The sequence below is a fragment of the Dermacentor albipictus genome, chromosome 1, assembly GCF_038994185.2.
Source record: "Dermacentor albipictus isolate Rhodes 1998 colony chromosome 1, USDA_Dalb.pri_finalv2, whole genome shotgun sequence".
NCBI lineage: Eukaryota > Metazoa > Arthropoda > Arachnida > Ixodida > Ixodidae > Dermacentor > Dermacentor albipictus.
In genome coordinates, this window is record NC_091821.1 from 40,487,629 (window position 1) to 40,508,078 (window position 20,450).

The window sequence follows — 20,450 nt, forward strand, 5'->3', positions numbered from 1 at the left end:
TAGTAACAGTTTGTACAGTGTTGCTAGTCATCTTTTTTTATTGGGCCAGTCCCTAGCCATTTAGGCTATCAGTCCAAATATCTGTGCATCCTAATCATGTAACAAAGTTTCCGATTGATTGATTGAAAAATGAAATGCATAGCTTGGAGAGCTGCTTCACGTGGCATCTCTGATGAGGTCGAAGCCTACCCTTCGTAGACAAATAGAGAGCCGGCACAGCATCCTCCTTCATGCGTCTACCGTAGTTGGGTTTGGCAAGCCTGAAAGCTTCCAGTAAGCCCAGATATAACAAATTTAAGAAAATCGAAGAACCCACTGAATTCCATGTGTTATTCCATTAAAAGAGAGCTGTGTGCTTTAGATATAGTACCTATGAGCCAACATTATAGTTACTGATTTTATTTGTTTTACTTTTTGATTACGCAGAACCATGGTGTAAGATACATACTCTTTAGGTTGGGACATTTCTTGGCTTGCTTGCGAGATGCAATCGACCAGATGAAGTAGCAACGGCGCACGTCTATCGGCCCTGTGACAGCAGCGGATGCCTATCGGCAGTACAACACAACTTCAAGACACAAAAGGTTTTATCGGTTTTATCTCCCTTTGGTATAGCAACCAGCGCTTCGCAGGAAATCCGAAATCATTGAGCGACGTGTGAAAGTAGGTCACCGTGGTGAGGGGAGAGTGTGGGGGAGAGGGCATCGCCTTGACGGAGCAGATATGGCAATGTGTGTGCAGGCACTGTTCTCTGGTTGCTTTGTGCTATCCACGCGCTCCTTGTCCACTCTAAAGCCCCTCCATCCACGTTTTCGCCGACCAGGTTAAATACCGCCAACCTACGCTCCTATTCCATGCTCCTCTCGCACTCACCCCCTTAGTTTCCGGCGCCAAGTGGAACTTACGTAGCTTCAGCTTCCTGTTGCGAGCGGAAGTGACACACTGGCCCATGGCTCTCCAGCTTTGTCATTTTAAAGGGACAACAGACAAAGCCAGTGGGCGTAGCGTGCACTCAACACACAGACGAACACAGATGATGCCTGCATGTAGGTGGAGGGGCTAGAGCGAGCTACTCAGGTTAGCACCCACTGCTGCAGCCGATAAGCACCTGTGAGTGTCCAACAGCAGTCATCATACAATAAAGCAGTCATAGCGGAAATTCTAGCAACTACTGAAAGTGGAAATGCCGGTACTGGAAATACCAGAACCAGAACTGGCATGAGGGGAAAGGGCGGCGCACATCAATAGTTGGTGCTACTTAGCAAAAGCGGTGGTGGCGCGTGGATGGACAGACTTAGTCCACACAAGCTCTCGCCTGCATTCTAACTGAAGTCGCATCGTCACGCCGATAGGTATCCGCTACCGTCACTGGGCTACTTTATCTGGTCGATTGTTTCTCACTAGTCTCCTCACTTGAAGAGTATATATCTTGCACCGTGCACAGAATTAAGGTGCTCTCGCTGGCACTGTCAGTTTCATGGATGCCGATAATGGAGGTGCCATCCCAGTATTGCCAAAATTAAGGTGGAAAGTACCAAGCTGCCGGCCGCAGTCGGTAATGCTAGAACAGTAACACTATGCTAAAACACTATGCCTCCACGCAAAGTAATGGTCCTTAATATGGCAAGCGTTTGTGCAAAATGACTACTTGCGAGCACCTGCTGGTCATTCCATGCAGCCTGCTTGCTAGAGTTGGCCATTATTTATACGACACGCGGTTGGGTGGTGGCCGTTCCCATTTGCTTCTACAAAGTGGTGGAGATGGTGCTGGATACAGTAGTGATAGTGGACTGCACTGAATGTGCCTTAGATATAATACCTATGAGCCAACATTGAAGTTAAGGTTTTAGGTGTTTTACTTTTTGATTAGGCAGAACTAAGAAGCACTCACTGGCACTAATTTGTTGGTTTCGTGGATGCCGTTTGTGGAGGTGCTGTCCCAGTACACTTGCCAAAAGGCAGCAAATACCGAGTGGGTGGCAGCAGTTGGTAATGACAGAACAGTAATGCTATGCTAACACACTATGCCTACAGGCAAAAGAATGGTCCTTACAATGACGAGCGTTTGCGCAAAACGACTGCTTGCAAGCACCTGCTGGTCGGTCCACACAGCCAGCTGGATGAAGTTGCTGATTATTTATAAGACAGGCGATTCGGCGGCCGCCGCTCCCGTTGGCTCCTACGAGAAGCTGGTGGTTGTGCCGGATGCAGCATAGATCGTGAACTGCACTGCACGTGAAATTGCACTTCTGGACGTCGCGAACAGCAGCCTATCTTTTTTTTTTTCCTTTTTTTGTGCGAATTGATGCAATGAGAAATAAAGCATTATCAAAACGATGCATTTTGTAATTGTCACTGTTGTTTTTGAAGTGCCGTATGCTATAGTTTAGAAGCTACCTTTATTTATTTAAAAAAAAAAAAATCCCCAAAATGAGTTATCAACCTATATGCACAACCAAATAATCTCGACCTATTTTAAAAAGCTATTCTATTAAATTATTATAAGTGCTGTGAGGCTTAAAAGTATTTTTTTCTGCTGTTTAGAGGTACTGAACCTTCGTTTGAAGTAAAAGAATAAAACAAAAATATGTCAGCACCCCTTTAAAAGCAGAATTTATTGTAGTGATAATATAGGCAGAAGTGAGAAAAATAGTCTGTTATATCCCAAATTATGCCACATGTGGATCGGTTGTAACGGGTGTGGTTTTATCATGCAGAGGCATCTCTGCAAAATACAACTCGTACCAGCTCAGAAACTCAAAGAATAAAAAAACTAATGAACATATCCCGGAGCCTGCTATTTAAAACTCGATTTGACAAGCCAAAGAATGTTTCCACAGCTGCCTTTCTGTTCATGCAACTGCTGCTGCCACTTAAAGGGGCCCTGAAATACTTTTTTTTAAATAATAGGAAAACATTGCTTGTCAGCCAACTATGATTACACTGCATGCAGCAGGAAATTTACAACCTTGTGTCGGAAACAGTGAAAAATTTATCTTTTAATCGCAATGTCTTTAGCAGTTACGTCACAAGCAGCCAAGCGGCCAACCAACTGGTATAGGCAATTTTCGTGATCACGAGAACATTCCCAGTAATACTAGAGTTGCTGATTTTCAGTTAAATAAATTAAAAATATGTATGTCTGTGACCTTAACAAGACTAAAAAATACTTAAACTTCCCACTTCCAGTCTACACAAAACAGTGGTGTGTAGCTGCATCTGCTGCACATGGCCACCGAGACCACCCTGGCATGCTGCGTAGCGTAGATACCACAGCCGTCACAGAATGCCATGAAGAGCTCTTTCGTTGGCAAGATGCTCCATGATCATGTGCCCGTGCTAAGAGAGCACTGCACACACATGAATCAGAAGTAGCATTGTAAGAAAAAAAAAAATGCGCAACCATTGAAGGGGGCATTGCCCCTTTCCATCCTCCGTGTAGCTTCCAGCATGCTAGCGGAGCTGGGCCGCATCGGTGTGACAACTACCTATAAGTCCACTTATACTAGAAGGATTCGAAACATTTTTGCAGCAGGAAGTTCATGAGGCGACTCCTTTAATAGTGAGGCCATTCTAGGATTAGTTAAGAAAAGTGTTTCAGGAGCATAATGAGACGGCACACGCAGCGGCGCGAGCGCTAACCGACCGCGCCCCGGCGACAGACCGTCCGACGTGGTTCGGAACCAAGGACCGCATGACTGATTACAATGAAATCACGAAGGCCTACCGCCTGGCTCGCAGGACTCTCCCACCCCCGCACCCGAGACTGAGTCGAGCGGAGGCGTTAGTACTGAGACAGCTCCAGACCGGGTTGCTACTAAGCCTGAGACTGATGAATTGCATGTACCCCGAGACATATCCAACAGATATGTGCAGAGTCTGCCGGAGGGAGACCACAGACTACACGCACATCTTGTGGGACTGCGTTAAATATCCAGAAGACACCAAATCAAGAACAATCCCACCGTGGCTCGAGGCAGCCGCGAAGAGCTACGACCGAGACGATCAGCTCTGGGCCGTCCAGCAGGTCCTCGAGGCGCTCGAAAGGCACGGACCCAGCGAGCCGGCAATGGCGAGCGGAGACCCGTGCCAAGTGACGGCAACTTCGAGGATGACGTAGGCCCTCATCGGGGCGTGCGAGCGCCCAACTGCAGGCATAAATATAGTCGTCTCCAATCCAATCAGGGGCCCTTTAATCTTGACCCTGTCTCCTGATTCGCGTACTTGCAGGTTCATTTTGCATTCCTGCTTCTACCACAGCCTCCAGTTCTGGATGCCATACATAAATGTTAGTTAGTTAGTTAAATGTGGTTTAATGGCACAAAGCGGCTAAGGCTATGCTGTGCCAAACACAAGGTGTTTTAAAGGAAGGAAAAGCCTGTGTTAATAATCTATATCTTACGTAAAAATCCAATGTCTAGAAATTTACGCATGTCATATAATGGGACTAGCGGATCATCACTTAAAATTAAATCAGGGTGTAAAGGTATGTGTAGTTGATGTAAGTTGTGCAAAAGGTTTCGTCTCTGTGTTTCAATGTGTGTACATGTCAGTAATATGTGCATAGTGGTTCTTGGCATTTCTCACATGTTGGTGTGTCTTCTTTCGTAAGTAAATAATAGTGTGTGAGCTGTGTGTGCCCAATGCGTAGCCGGCATAAAACTACTTCGAAGAACCGCTTCTGATGATAACATGACTTCCACTCAACAAATATGGGTTTAGTGAGATGTAGCTTATTGTCGGCACAACGGTCCCCTTCGTGTTGCCATTTTGACGTTAACACTTTCGGGACCGGCCCATAGGCCATCGATCATATATGATCGACGGTTTTGCGCGCACTGCCCCGTTCAAATTTCCGCGCGCTTGGACATGTAGCTCCATCTAGGAGGTCGTCAGGAACTAGACTCTCGGTTTCGGCATAGTTTCTTTCATTTCCAGCAGGTGGCGATACGCGAGAGAGAATTTTCTCGATTGCGGCGGCGGCGGACGCAGTGGAAAATGGCGTCGTGCTCGCGTCCGGTCGCTCGAAAAGAACGCCGTCAATCGCGCGATTCCGCTGCTTCGGCAACGGATTTTTTTGATGAACCGAGCAGCGAAGAGTCTGAAGACGACTTCGGCAGCTCTGATTTTATTTCGGACTCCGATTCGGATGATGATGAGCCACGGACTTCATCTAGTAGCCGAAGGTGAGCATAGTTCCACATTCATTTCTTTCTGGAGTAGGTGAACGGGCTCGCTATATGTTCTCATTATTTTATCTTTACTTGATAGGGTCTCAACAAGCTACGGCAATGATCTGCTGCCGCCAGCGCAGAAGCGGATTCAGTTTTCGCCGCGACGGGAACCTGGCGTGTACTTGGACGCAGAAGTGGGCGTGGCACTCAGAAGCGGATCAAAGAAATTCTTGACTGCTCTGGACTTCTTTCTTCTGTTTTTCTCGATGAATGTGATCGAAACAATTTGTGACAACACGAACAAGTATGCTTGGACTCACATTTTGGAAAAACCAACGCATGCTTGTTCCGATGGATCTTGGGAAGAAGTCACCCCAAGTGAAATGCTAAAGTTTATCGGACTCGTAATTTACATGGGCGTTGTGAAGGTTCCTCGGCTGAAGCTGTATTGGAACGTAGGAGATCTGTACAGCGGTCTGCTCCCACCACGGATCATGCGGCGACGCCGGTTCATAGCTCTACTCGCAATGTTGCAAGTTGCAGACTTGGACGATGTCACTCAAAGTTCAAGAGGAAAGCTCCGATACATGTGGTGGCTCCTGCAACACATGAACGAAGTGTCAGCGAATCTTTTCCAGCCACATCGCGATCTTTCCGTGGATGAGCGCATGGTGAAATCGAAAGGGCGGTCAGGCATCCGACAGTATATCAAAGATAAAGTAACAAAATGGGGCTACAAGCTGTGGGTCCTAGCTGACCCTGGCACCGGATATACTGTGCAGTTTAGTGTGTATACCGGTAAGCGTGAGCAGCCAGGGCCCCATGGCTTAGCTTTCGACGTAGTTTGCCAGCTGTGTCACAGATATCTTGATCAGGGCTACAGGATCTTTATGGACAATTTTTACACTTCTACTAGCCTGTTCAGTCATCTTCTCAGCCGAAAAACATTGGCTTGCGGAACCACACGCAAGGATCGCCGAGGATTTCCTGCCGAACTGAAGGATGCACGGTGGGAAAAAAAAGCTCGACGTGGCGACATTCGATGGTTGCGCGATCAGAACATCCTGTACCTTCAGTGGAAAGACCGGCGTGTTGTCAACATGATGAGCACGGTTCATACTGCAAATGACACGGTCACCGCAAAAAGAAGGGAAAGAAGGCAAAACTCCTGGACTCAGATATCTATAACAAAGCCTCTGCTGATCCATGATTATAATGCTGGCATGCTAGGCGTAGATAAATCGGATCAAATGACTGGATATTATAATGTTCTCATGAGAAGCGTACGGTGGTGGAAGACTCTGTTCTTCCACTGCATCGATATTGCATGTGTGAACAGTTTCGTACTCTTCCAAGCTCACCGCACATTGCACCCAGAGATTCCTGAGCTGGCACGCACTGCCGGGTTTGACCACCTAGCTTTTAGAGAAGAGCTCATTCGGCAGCTTCTGAATCTTGACGGTGCCAAGCAAGCACACACGCCTCCACCACCCGTCGCAAAACATGCACTCCACAAGCCGGAAAAAGTGGCAAAACGCAGAAACTGCAAGCTGTGCTATGAGCAGAAGAAAATCGAGCTCAAAACTAATGTCTTTTGCAGCACATGCCAAGTTCACTTGTGTTTTACGACTGCCCGGAACTGCTTCCTCGAGTGGCACAAGAACCGTGGGACCTGAGTGGCTGACCACTGGTGCAAGCTAGATTTCACACAAAAAAAAGACAGTTGTAGATACGCGTGCCAAATTTTCACAAGCAAGAAAGGAGGCATTGTAGCACATTTTGTATATCTTGAATTTTTTTTATTATGTTTTTCCACTTGTATATCCATGACTTTTCCAACTTTTTTATGTTGTTCTTTCAGCAAATCTTGAATTTGAGATTTTTAAAAAAATATTATATATCACTTTTAAGTCTAACCTTTCTTAATGCATGAAAGACCATCTAATTAGCTACATTTTGATAAACATTGCAGCAATATAGCGTAATGACTATTCGTAATAAAAAATAATTTTTGACACCCATCAGAATTGCCTGTTTTTTCCCCGGTCCCGAAAGAGTTAAGGCTTTTCTAATTGCATGGATACTACCTTTATATGGAAGTGTTGTGTTTGTTTTGTCTTTTTACGCTGACATCGATGCATATCTATCAGCCGTTTCGTTACCCGGTGTCCCAATATGGCTTGGAACCCAGCAGAAACGAATTGACCTCCTGTATTTGTTACGCGCCACCATGTTTAAGATGTCTCCTATCAGGGGTTCACACTCAGATTTCAGATGTAGAGCCTTCAGTGTGCTTAAGGAATCGGTGTTACATGACTGCATTTTTGGGTGTTTATCAGTGATAATCTCTTTAACAACCCATATAGCATAAACTTCGGCCGTGAAAACAGAGGCGTGCTGTGGTAATCGAATACTTGTTTCCCAATTTTGTGTTATCACCCCCACACCCACATGTTCTTATGTTTTAGAGCCATCAGTGTAATATTTAACGTTATTTTGATATTTGGGCAGAAGAGCACGAAATTTTTGTATAATGTGTTCCTGTGGGGTGTCTCTTTTCTTTAGATGTGTTTAGATCTGTTTAGATGTGTCCAGTCACATAACTGTGTGAAATCATACCACGGAGGCAACCGGTGTGGTTTTTTTGAAATCTGGAGGAGTTCATGAGGAATGTCATAATCTCGACAATACTGCTCATACCACAGGACAAGAGGCCTAATCATGCTCGGTTTATTTGTATAGTGTAAGCGTGAGTTGCATTGCGTGAGGATGTTGTAGCATATGCGTTGCGGTGATGACTGAATTCCGAGTACGTAGGAAAAAGTGAGTAATGCTCTGCGCTGCTGTAAGGAGGGTTCATTACACTTAACGTATAAACTTTAATAGGTGATGTTCTGTAGGCAACACTTACCAGTCGCAGTCCAAGGTTGTGTACTGGATCACGTCGTCGGATATAGGACTGTCTGGCTGAGCCATAAACTACGGAGGTGTACTCTAAAAAGCTACGCACAAGAGATCGGTAAATACGTAAAAGACTGGTTCGGACGGAACCCCAGTGCTTATGAGATAAAACTTTGAGGATATTCAATGCTTTATTTGCTTTAATGTATTTTGTTTTAATGTGGGCTAGCAAGTTTAGTTTTTTGTCAAAGATTACTCCCAAGGATTTATATTCTTGTTTTACCTGCAGTGTGACATCATTCAATTTTAAAACTGGGTCCAAGTAAAATCCTCGTTTTTGCGAGAATAGCACTGGAACAGTTTTTTGAGTAGAGAAGCGGAAGCCATTTTTCTCAGCCCACTCTAAAGTTTATTTATTGTTATCTGGAGCTGGCCTTTCACATATTTGTAAGTTTGAGGCGCAGCACGCTATTTGCAGATCATCGACTTATATAGAGTGCATAACAGAGGGGGGAATGACTTTGTTAATAGAGTTCATTTTTACTATAAAGAGTGCTATGCTAAGTCCACAACCTTGTGGCACGCCGTTTCCTTGGATAAATCTGCACAAGAGCACAGTTCCTAAACGGATTTGGAATGTTCTATTGGACATAAAATCAGCGAGACAGTTTAGCATTTTGCCCTGGATTCCTAACGCAGCGAGGTCACATAAGATTCCAAATCTCCAAGTGGTGTCATACGCTTTTTCAAGATCGAAGAACACTGCCAGACAGTGCTGTTTGTGTAAGAATGCTTCACGTATTTCGTGTTCAAGTCAGACGAGGTGGTCCATCGTTGAACACCATTTTTTATACCCGCACTGATGAAAATCAGTGAAGTTCCCTATATCAAGCGTGAATGTTAATCTTGCATATACGACACTTTCGTATGATTTCGCCGAACAGCTTGTCAGGGCAATCGGTCGAAAGTTGCTTGGGGATGTGGGGGATTTACCTGTTTTTAGGTACAACTATTGTGTTTTTCCAACTTTTTGGCATGATTCCAGATTCAAATACTTTATTGAAAAATTTGAGGAGAGCATCTACGGATGCTTGGGACAGGTGTGCAAGCATGGAATAATGGATCCAGTCAGGACCTACTGCAGTTTTTTTACCAGCACAGAGAACCCTGTTAAGTTCTTGTAAAGTGAATGGAGCATTGTATCCGTCCCTTGACATACAAGCAGTTGGTAGTTTCTCCTTTTCTGCCGACAGTTTGTATTTTAAGAATGTGTTTGAATAATTAGCCGAGCTAGAGAAGTTATAGAAATGCTCCCCAAGCATATTCACTTGTTCTTGTAGTGTTGCCCGAGTGTCTGAAGGTGTAAGTAAAGGTATTGTGTATGATGAGTAGTCCCCCTTACACTTCCTGACCTGTTCTCGCATCCTTTTGGATGTGATGGTGCTATTACCTGTAGATATATATTTCTGCCAATACAATTTTTCCGCCAGTCTCCGAATATATCGAGCTTTCGCTTTGGCTTGTTTGAAATTTAGAAAGTTGTTATGTGTTGGGTATCTGCGTAAGATTCCCCTGGCCTTATTTTACTGCTTTTTTACTATGGTGCATTTATGTGTACACCAAGGATTCACCTTTTTCCAAACAATGCCAGAAGATTGCGGAATGGCCTTTTCAGCTGCAGAAATAATACAGTTAGTAAAACTTTTATTAATTTCGTCAATGCTTAGGTCTATTAAAATAAGCTCCTCCCGCCTGGCACTTTCTGTGAAAACTGACAAGTTCGCCATTTGTAATTTCCAATGGTGTGGTTTGTAGGATATAATGGGTAGCGTTGATGTGAGGTTGATTATAGCAGGCAGATGATCACTGCCAGGGGCGTAGCCAGGGGGGTGGTGGTCTTATGGGGCTTCAGCCCTCCCCCCCAAGAATTTTTTTGTGCTGTCCATGCACCGTCAAACAAAGCAACCCCCGGTGCTGGAAATCATTCTGGATTTTGTCTAGAATGCCTTTTTCACGCTCAAAAAGACATTTCACTGTGAACATTGCAAACTTGGGCTGGATTTCGCGGCAATGCCCGTGTACCGGGAGTCGCATAACGCAAGCAGCCCCATCCGAGCACAAAGTTTCAAGGGCGGTTTGATGGCAAACGGTCTCGCCACGGAATCTACAGAGCGCAGGCATGTTAATTCCAAAAGTGTATGGGCATAAATCTCAAACTTTTGATGTGAAAGGTGCATTGACATTTGCAAAGTTGTGCTTTAGATTTTCAATTGCGAAACTTTGTGGGTTTAATGCTGTTAAAAACATATGACGCCGAAGGCGCATTGACTATGCTAAACTCTTACATCAGAACATAAACAATGATGATGATGTATGGGGTTTTATGGGGCAAGGGCCCGGTGCGGCCAAAGAGCGCCATAGAACATAAACGAGACAAGCCAAATCAACACAATATCAGACAAGTTGATAAAGCACGCAGCGAAGTCTGATAAGATGAAGCATTGTGGTAGATCATTTGTGCTGTCATGTCACATAAAAGAATACCAACATGTTTTTTTTCACCTATGCCAAAGCATCCATGTCAAGACACTAAATCCAGCCAAGGTAACTACGTTCTTATTTATTTTTTTCTGCTTTGACTTTCATTCGCGCGAACATATTGAGCCTCTTCAATTTTTTTATTTGTTCTCGTTACCCTACCCGCGGGCTGCCAGAGACAGGCCAGAGTGCATGCCTTTTTCTCGTGTTGCCCCGACCACCCCACTACGCACTTCGGTGCGTGTTCAGTTTGCTCTGGCCAAGTGGATTTTCACCTGGAAGAATTTTGGATGCTTTCTGGCTAGTAGACGAGAAAAAGAAACAATGGTCGCTCGCCGCCATCACTGTGGGGACTCAGCGGATTGCACCGCGTTCGCTTGAGTGCAACCTCTCCGGAAAGTCTTGTCTCGGCAGTGTAGGATACCGAGCAGTATGTGTATGGTTCTTGGTGGGCCAAGCATTTCACGTTTTCTTCTATATTCCTTCGACAGCCACATTAGGTGCCCAAAGTAGGCACTCGATTGCAGCCAACATACTTTCCTTTGCGTTTCTTCATTTCGGTGCCCCCACTTGTACATATGTACAATGAACAGATGGTGACAGTCTTAAATCACAAAACAGTGACAGCTACTGCCTCATACGGAGTTATTTAATAAAACGTTCCGTGTGGGGATGCCGCCTTGGACGACAATAGAGAAACCTCCTGATAGACGGCTGGAGTGCTCGCAGTCCTTTCTTATGACAGTAAAACCTTTAAGAAAATGCATACATTCGGATCTTAGGTTTGTTTTTTGAAGGCAGAATGCTACTAGTGATAATTTATTTATAATGTCTTTGTTGTCACCTAGATTGTGAATTAGGCCTACGCGATTCCAATTAATGATGAAAGCCATTTTATTTGAATTGAAAAAAGAAATTACTTATGTCTATGAGCTTACAAGTTTTATGTGACATGTATTAAAAAGCTGATTACTCTTATGGAAGTCGGTAGCCGTTCAGGTTACCTGTCCCTTTTTCGGTGGAGTTACAAGGTGTTTCTCCTTCTTGGAGCGCTCCGCGGATCTTTTGGCGTCAATGACGCCGGGGTTTTCTGGTTGACCTCCATTGCCTTCTCTGAGGCGCTGGATGATCGGGAGCCAGACAGCGGGACGTGCGTCTTGCGCCGTGGAGTTCGGTTCAACTTTGGGCCCTGCAGCACTGCAGTCTGCCGGCCCTTCTTCGATGATGATGGAGCAGCACTAGCTGCAGCCACCAAGGGGGCGGATGGAGTTTCTACAAGGATCCCAGACATGGACCCTGTACGCTCCTGAAACCAGTGTGGTGCTGCCCACTGCCGTGTCACACTGGCATAGCTCACTTGAGGTAAGTGTCCTAGCCTTTTCCTCGTTTCATAAAATGAGGTATTTTTCTTCACAGTGATTAATTACGTTTTGCTCCTGAAATCCTTCAAGGAGCTCTTCGTCACTGAGGTTTAGGAAATCTTCTCCTGATATAACACCCCTGTTTGTGTGCAGTGAGCGATGTGGAGAGATTGTCACTATAATGTCACCAATACTGGTGAGTTCAGCGAGCTTTTCTAGTTAATTTTCTTCGTCAGTTCAATGAGGAGGTCTCCACTAGCCATCTTTGAGGCCTTGTAACCTGGACCAATTGTGTTTGCTAGGCATTTGGAAACTAGAAATGGTGACAGCTTTCTTCCGGTTGTGTTGCCTTCACTGTGGACGACATGGTATTTTGGAAATGTGTCTTTGTTTGTTTTCAAAAAGAACTGGAAAGCTGCTTCGGTGCGACCTCTTTTCAGAGGCCGATCTGAAAGTCGCGGGAACGCTTCTGCCATTGGATGGTTTCAAAATTCGGCGGCGGTGGTAGCCACCCACCACCGATCCCAATAAGGGGACACTACAGGTTCCAAAGAACCTGCAGACACCAGCTATACACCGCCACTATATAACCTAATGTACATACCCAAGGCTGAATATATTATGCATGGTTAACCCTTGTTGTCTGGAAATTCGGAAGTAAGAATAAGGGAGTAGAAGACAGGAAAGATTGAAAGCGACAGAGAAAGATAAAGATTGAAGAGGGGGACAGGAAAAAGCGACTGCAGTTTTGACCAGGGTGGGTCAGTCCGGGGCTGCCATTTATGTGAAGCAGAGGCCAAAGAGGTGTGTTGCCTCCGCCGGGGGGCCTTAGAGGTCCGAACACCCAGCATTGGCTCAACCCCCAGGATCCCCCTTTTCCCAGACACGGCTAAGCCACGCATGGCTACATGTGGGAGGGTCCAGCCCTCGTGTGCTCGGGTATGTGGTGTTACAACAACACCAAATGCCTGCTGACGCAGACGCCCCAGCAGGGATACGTAAATGTACATTGTAGATTCCAGCAACCTGTCATTACAAGTTTACAAATGCAGAAAGCATGTGTACCAACAACACCTAAGCTATAATGCTAGAGTTATGTGGCAGACGCTCAAACTGTTATGTCCCATGACCAGTGTGCACTTTCGAGCTGCAGCACACATTCGCACAGACAGTGAAGCGAATGTAGTGAGGCGCACTGTGTGAACATATGTCAAGTATAGCCTAGCCGTGACCCTCCAGATTTCAGAACAAAGAGAAAAAATGCCACTACCATTTGCACTGACCACAATCAAGCTCTGCTGTGCTAATGATGGCTAATCACAGAACCAGGAAGTCCGGTTACGCGATACATCACCAACATTTTTGTGTGTTATGTGGACAGACCTTAACAAGAGGAAAATAGCCCACAGAATCCATAGCCAGAATAATTAAGACCCTTTGGTTTCCTTCGAAGAAAACCAAATAGCAGAGCTTTCAAAGTAGCAGAAGATTGCCATGAATCTTAGCACCATCCAGTCTTAAACAGAATACCTAAATAGTATTTAGGCTAACGTAACTTTAACATTTATTCAACTTGAAAGGGAAAAAATGCTTGATGTGAAGCATTGAGCAGACATTATGCATTGAAGGAAACATCTATATTCTCAAAGATTCTGAGCCACGATGGCAAAGACAACGCAGCTCATGGTGATATGTACAGATGAAGACGAGACAAATATTGCCTTCATACTAATTACCCCCTCTGGGCTGATGTGGCCAGATTGGCCACAGAGTTACGAAATGCGTTGTATATATATAAGGCTTTTCAAATGAGATACATGTACAACCTCTATCTTGCAGCAACCCCAGAGGGAGTACAATGAGGCGAGATGTGGTAATTAACAGGAAAAGTTGGCTAAATAACCTCATGGGTCTAATAAAATGGCTGAGGATTTTTTCACATAAACAAGAGACATGTGCAGGTTTCTAGAATAATACACTTTCGCCAAGGCTACTGCGGTGAGCCGAGTCGCAGTGAAGCTTGCGGATATTCTGGGAGATGTTGAGTGACGTGGATGAGGCAGGAAACAAATTGATGGGAAAAAAACACCACCAAGGATACACGAGCCAAGAAAGATGCTTCAAGAATTAAAGTTTGCAAGACACCAAAGACAAGAAAAAATTGGGAAAAGCTGGTAGTATACTGTGCAGCAGTGTTGTAAATGAATGTGACAAACAGAAGTATTGCATCTCAGTGCATGGGGTTTGTGTGGATGCACACTGAGGTATTGTGCTTCAGTCAAGCCATTGGTCTGTGGCTGGTAGCTGAAAATATAGCAGTCTTATGAACAGTGCTGGAGGCTCACAGAAACTTGGGAAAGAATGGAGAAGAGAAAGACCTTGCCACAGCCGCTGAGGTGAAGATGTGGTGCTCCATGGCGTAAAAAAACTTTTTTCAGGAAGAAGCTGGCAACTTCAGAAGCTGTGTCAAAATTTAGAGAAGCTGACTCAGCATACCGAGTTAGCAGGACAACAGCTGTCACAATCCAGCAATTACCAGTGGCGGTGAGAGGATGGAGCATGTACAAATCTAGTCCAACGACCTCAAAGGAAGAGGCAGGACAAGGGAAAGGTTGAAGAGGGTCAGCGGGAGCAGACGTGGGTCATTTGCAGCATTGACATCAGTGACAGAGAGCGACAGCGAGGAAATGGTGAACGGCGGGTAACTGGCGTTGGGCACAAAGTCGGCGACATAGCGGAAGAGTGGTTGTTGTATATGGACAGTTGGGCTGGCTGGTCATGGGTGGTGCAGTGCTAGGCAGCTGCAGACAATTACAAAAATGTGCGATATGACCGGCCTAGCCATATGCAAAGCATATGGGCCAGTTGTCAGGAGTAAGCCACTGGTTCACTAGGGTACGTCCCATCCTTGTCACAGGACGTGTAGTATGGGGTGGCTGCTGATATGACTGCATGGCGGGCTGCAGTTGGGGCCTAGCCACGACATTGGCATAACAGAGAGGCATGTTTGGAGAAGGTGGTTGGGTCCGTGTGATGACTTCATCGTAGCTGAGTGGTGCAGACATCGCGACCTGTTGGGGCGGCTCAACGACCTTAGCATAGCTTAGTGGAGCAGCCGCAGGAAAACGATGGCGCTGGTCTGGTAAGACCTCGGCGATTTCCTGCACGAACACGCCATGGAGCGGAGGCATAAAATTCAAGGCAGGCTGTTGTATACGCGGCAGCTGAGTGAAGGTCATCAAGGAGAGTTGGCGTGCAACTTCCTCCCCGAAGAAAGCTTTCATTTCTGCAAGCAGCACTGACTGGTCAAAAATGATAACCAAACCAGCAACGTGTTGAAGGACAACACATCAACGAGCACTGCCTGCACAGCTCCTCGTAGCTTTGGCATAGAGTGATGATGTCAGTCACGGACTGAAGATTCTTCGCAAGAAGCATGTTGAAAGCATCGTCCTCTATCCCTTTCATGACATGCCAGATTTTGTTGGAGCCTGATATTGTCGAATCGACTCTCTTACACAAGTCCAGAACATCCTCAATGTAGCCAGTAAATGATTCACCCGGTTGCTGTGCATGTTCTCACAAACGCGATTCCGTATGCAGCTTGTGCACAGCTGGGCGACCAAACACAGCCACCAAAGAGGACTTGAACAAGGACCACGTCAGAAAATCGGACTCATGGTTGTACCAGAGACTGGCCACACCCGCGGAATAGAAGAGCACGTTGCTCAGTTTTTCGGGGTCATCACATTTGTTGTGGAGGCTTACCCTCTCATATGTCATCAGCCAGTCCTCCACGTCGGTGTCCTCTGTGCCGCTGAAAATGGCAGGGTCCCCATGGCAAAGCACACCAGAATACATGATGGACGGAGGAGGCATTTTGCTGGGATGGAGTAGAAGGGGTTTGCTAGGATGCATCTTTCAGCATGGTTGAGCATAGGGTACGGGATCAAAGTTCCAGGATGGATGTTGTAGGCCAAAGCAGCCTCCATCACTTGTAAAGGCATTTATTAGTCACGGGCATTTGGGATCGACCGTTAGAGCAGGGCATGGACTCCCAGCACAAGCAGCGTTTCCAGAGCAAGAGCGCTGAACAGAACGACTGATTAGAAAGCGCTGGAGAAAACAACCCACTATACCGTTCCAATCCTCCGCTACAATATATATATATATATATATATATATATATATATATATATATATATATATATATATATATAGCATAGCATAGAACATATAGCATACATATAGCATAAGCATACAATCGCAGCATCTGGCACAGAAATAGTTCAACGAATAGAAGCACGCAGGAAATAACAGGCATTTACTGACTTACTAACTGTGTTCTCTATCGTGTCATTTCTAACTCTAGCGACTGCGATACTCGTCAATCAGACATTGGCATAGTAACATCATGGTGTTCTAGATCCCAAATGAAACTCAATTCTAATAAATGTAAGGCGATGCGTGTGTCCCATGTTGTCAGAAATACCACCCTTCCTACGTACAATATTAACAACATACCTGTAGAAAATGTTTCATAATAAAATATCTTGGTATTCACATTACACACAATCTTACATGGAACATTCATATATATTACATTTACGGTAATGCTAATTGCATGCTTGGGTTTTAACGGTGTAAGTTTTCGTGAACAACTGCAGCTGTCAAGTTACTTCTGTACAAATCCTTAGTCTGACCTAAACTTGAATATGCATGCGCTATTTTCAACCCTTCTACTCTAGAGTTAAAAAATACCATCGAATCCATTCAAAACCGAGCTGCTCGTTTTATTCTTTCGAATTATTCTGGCCATGCAAGTGTCTCGCCAATGAAACTAACCTTTGGCTTGCCTAACCTAGAGTTACGTCGTAAATACTTTCGCCTATGCCTTTTTCATAAGATTTATTACACTAACGAAACACTTAAGGATGAGCTAATCTCCCTGCTATCATACATATCATCACGCACAGATCATCGTTTTAAGGTTGAAGTTCCAACTTGTCGCACCAACGTTTATTTTTATTCCTTTTTACCAAGAACGACGAATGACTGGAACCGCCTACCTGCCTCCATCACTGCCATTTCTGACGCCGCAAACTTCAAGAACATTGTTAACAAATTTGTTTGTAATAATCACCACTTCTCTTTGTAATGCCCCCGGGCCTTGAGAGTATGACAATAAATAAATAAATAAATAAAAATAAATAAATACTGAATTTACACACGTACACAGAGTTCAATTTATACATTTTTCTCCATAGAAGAAAGAAAGAAGCAAGAGAGAGAGCAAACAAAAACGTGAATACGAATTTTACAAACTTGCATGTGTACCGAGAGTGGCATAAAAAATATAGTAGTTTATGACCACAAGCACGCATATATTTAATGGCGTCATGCATACAAACACGTGCGTTGGCTCATGTCAAAGTCAACGAAGACAACTGTGAATGCAAACTTGTGCGCACATACAGTGGTGCTATAGCAGGAGTGCAAATTTGCGAGTACATACAGTGCCATTATGAGAAAAAAAGATCACTAAGGAAAACAAATCACGCAGGCAGTTTGTGAATAACCTACTCATTAACAGGTGCACATTCAGTCATGTCCACAGGAGAGGAAAGACGAAAGCCATAGCCAATGGAATGTAGGGAGGGGTGACATGCGAGGGGTCGCAGCTGTTGGGAGAGTGTTTCTTTTGTTCTTCACTGCAACTTTTATGCAACCTCGAAGATGGTCAATACACCCCCACCTGGTTATAGGACACCTGTATTGTGACCTCCACTGACCTCTAAGTTGAACGAACTGCGTTCCACTGCCGTCTTTGCACAAGTGGTATCCTTTGTCTGCAGGCAAGCTGTTTTTTTATAAAAGGTGTGAAGGTGTGTGTGTGAAGAAGAAAACAAAATATAAATGAAAAATTATATGACAAGGTGAACTAATAAACATGAACATGATAGCAGGACGAGAAGAATTTCTAATAAATGATGTGGAAACATGCATATTTCATAAACGTGCCATATAATGTCAGATATAACTGTTTAGGAAATGCATAATGCAACCAGGAAAATTATTCAATGGTGCATAAAACTGACGTTCCAGCTGCACAATCAAATGCCAAAATAAAAGAGAAAAATAGGGAACCATGGCAGCTAGAAATGCACATGCATGCATTTTCACATCATACCGACCAAAAGTGATAGGGATAAATGCATATCTAAAATAATAATAAGGGGCCACGAAACTTGCGATGATTATGCGGGTAAACACAATATATATTTCAACGAGAAGACCACCTACTGGAAATCATGTGTTTCAAAATTTCACTGGGCATTGGAGCACATGACATATGGTTGCGTGTGGCTTGGAATGCTACAGGTCACGCAGGCATCGCACTTCTGACTGCATGCAGTGAGGGAAATAAGGCTCACTCATTGTTTGCTGGTAATTTTATTGTTCCACAGGCATCTTATAGAATAGGGCAAACAGTACTCTGCCAAACACGCAGCACCTCACCGCGTGGGGAAAGCAAGTCTGCAGATATCGTTGTATGAGCCACGCAGATAAAAGAAGGCAAGGGCAAGTTCTGTGTGCACTTCAAAAACGCTTCCACAGCCAACTGTGAACAAAAGTGAGCACCCAGAAAATTTCTGGAATCTCACTTTCTCTGCAATAATCCTTGGCACAATGGCACAATAGGCTAAATAAACTGCTGGCTAACTGGCATGCACTCATGATATACCGTGCACGACGCTTTTTTTCTTTCATTGTTTTCTCCCAGCAGCCACAAGTCAGTGAGATATCGTTGGACTGCATTGATGGCGTGGTTGCAGACACGTGTGCTTGAAGGAATGTGGGGGAAGCACTATTACTAGACTGAGCCAAACACTCAACTCTGGAGAAAGAATACATTCGCGTTGTGCCCACTTTGTAATGTTTAGTGGCACCACATTTGACAAATGTTGGAACTGACGTAAAACAGCTTGATATATTTTTCCATAGATGGCGCCGCCAGCAAAAACACCTGTGAGATTTATTATTTATTAGAAATCTTTTGTTTCAAGCACTGCTTAGTAAAACTTGTGAGTGCTAGTAATTACAAGATCTTGTATGGCTCCACTAATATGCAATGCTTTATGAATTAGTGTGTACACAAAAAACAATGTCAATTTGCACGGACCTGGCCAGCACAAAAATTAGCCAAATTCACTGCTCTCTTTTAGATTCGTTAATCAACATAAAACAATTTTCCCTTCATAGAATCGCTGAGAAGGACTTGCTGCTTGGTTATTGAAAATTTCAGAGTTTCAGCTTGAATAGCTTTGTTTATTCTTTGGTAATGCATGACGAAGTATAGCCATAAATTGCCGATTTGAAGTAACAATAATTGATGAACTGATCAGAGCACAAAACAACTTCACATGGATGATAAGTGCACTGTAGCCTAGAAAAGCACTAAATATTGTTGTTCTGCATTGAAAATGAAAAAGATATTCATTCATAAACTTTTATTGATTTGCCCATTTTTATTAGCTCCTATATGAACTTCTAATTGCTGTACACGCAACCTCTCTTCATAGATACCTGGTAAAACATTTCATATAACGGTACAAAAAATTTCCTTTTGTTATGTTGAACAGTTTTGCCGGAAATGCAGTACAAAGGAGGCTAGTACAGCAAAAACGCTTTTTTGTTCACACTGTTTTGATTGCGGTCAGGTAACACTTCGGCTAGGTGATAATACTAGGTGTCAGTGGAAAGAGCAGAAAGTAAGCTTTCTAATGCAAAGCAATTCACATCCATCCGAGTGCAGAAAGCACAGTGCGAACGCAAACAATGACTAAAATGCAGAGTGCGTGCCACAGGAGTGGGACCGTCACCTTAAAGGGCCTCTTACCAGGCCTAATAGCAAATTTTGGTTATACACTGAGTTGTTACATGCCCTCTAGGGAGCATTCTGCCGAAAAATTTTTTCAATCGGCTGATTAATAGCCGAGATAGAAATATTTCAATGCCGCGAACCCATGATTTCAGGAGGCAAGCCCCACTGCATAGCGAGACTCTCTCTACTCGCCCCGTCTAGCCTCCACAAGTGAAATCCTTTCCCTGCGTTTTCCCATATTGGACCTCAACGATCGCATGAAGCGTATGTCACGGGCCCCGTCTTCATTTTTTTTCTCCTCGCTTTTTTTTTTTTGCAGTGCTGTGCGTTTTTGCTGACAGCGTTGCGCACGAGTTGTTGTGATTGTCTCATTTTGAGCAGCGCATGATTTTGCGCACTGTGCCCAAGGACACATGACTAGCGGTATAATTCAGTGCTACACGAATACTGAGGCAGAACAAGCAGATCGCAGAGCAAGATGATGCGCTGGAACACGGTAGAATGATGATGATGATGATTGGAGTTTGATGGCGCAAGGGCATCTAAGGCCAAATAGCGCCAGGACATATGTTTTTGTTTAGTAAAATTGTG

General features: G+C 44.4%; 1 protein-coding gene and 1 long non-coding RNA gene across 10 annotated transcripts in view; one reads left to right on the plus strand and one right to left on the minus strand.

Annotated features, from left to right (window-relative positions):
- Positions 1-20,450, plus strand: part of LOC139061125 (uncharacterized) — a 401,615-nt gene that overhangs the window by 119,710 nt on the left and 261,455 nt on the right. The window lies entirely within an intron of this gene.
- LOC139046687 (GRIP and coiled-coil domain-containing protein 2-like) overlaps positions 1-20,450 on the minus strand; it is a 159,229-nt gene that overhangs the window by 23,352 nt on the left and 115,427 nt on the right. For 2 of the 9 annotated variants that reach the window (XR_011515183.1, XR_011515182.1), the window contains exon 20: positions 2,054-2,229. The exons of the other annotated variants lie outside the window; for them this stretch is intronic. The gene's annotated coding sequence lies outside the window, so the exon portion shown is untranslated. The remainder of the gene's footprint in view (positions 1-2,053; positions 2,230-20,450) is intronic. 9 annotated transcript variants of the gene reach the window in all.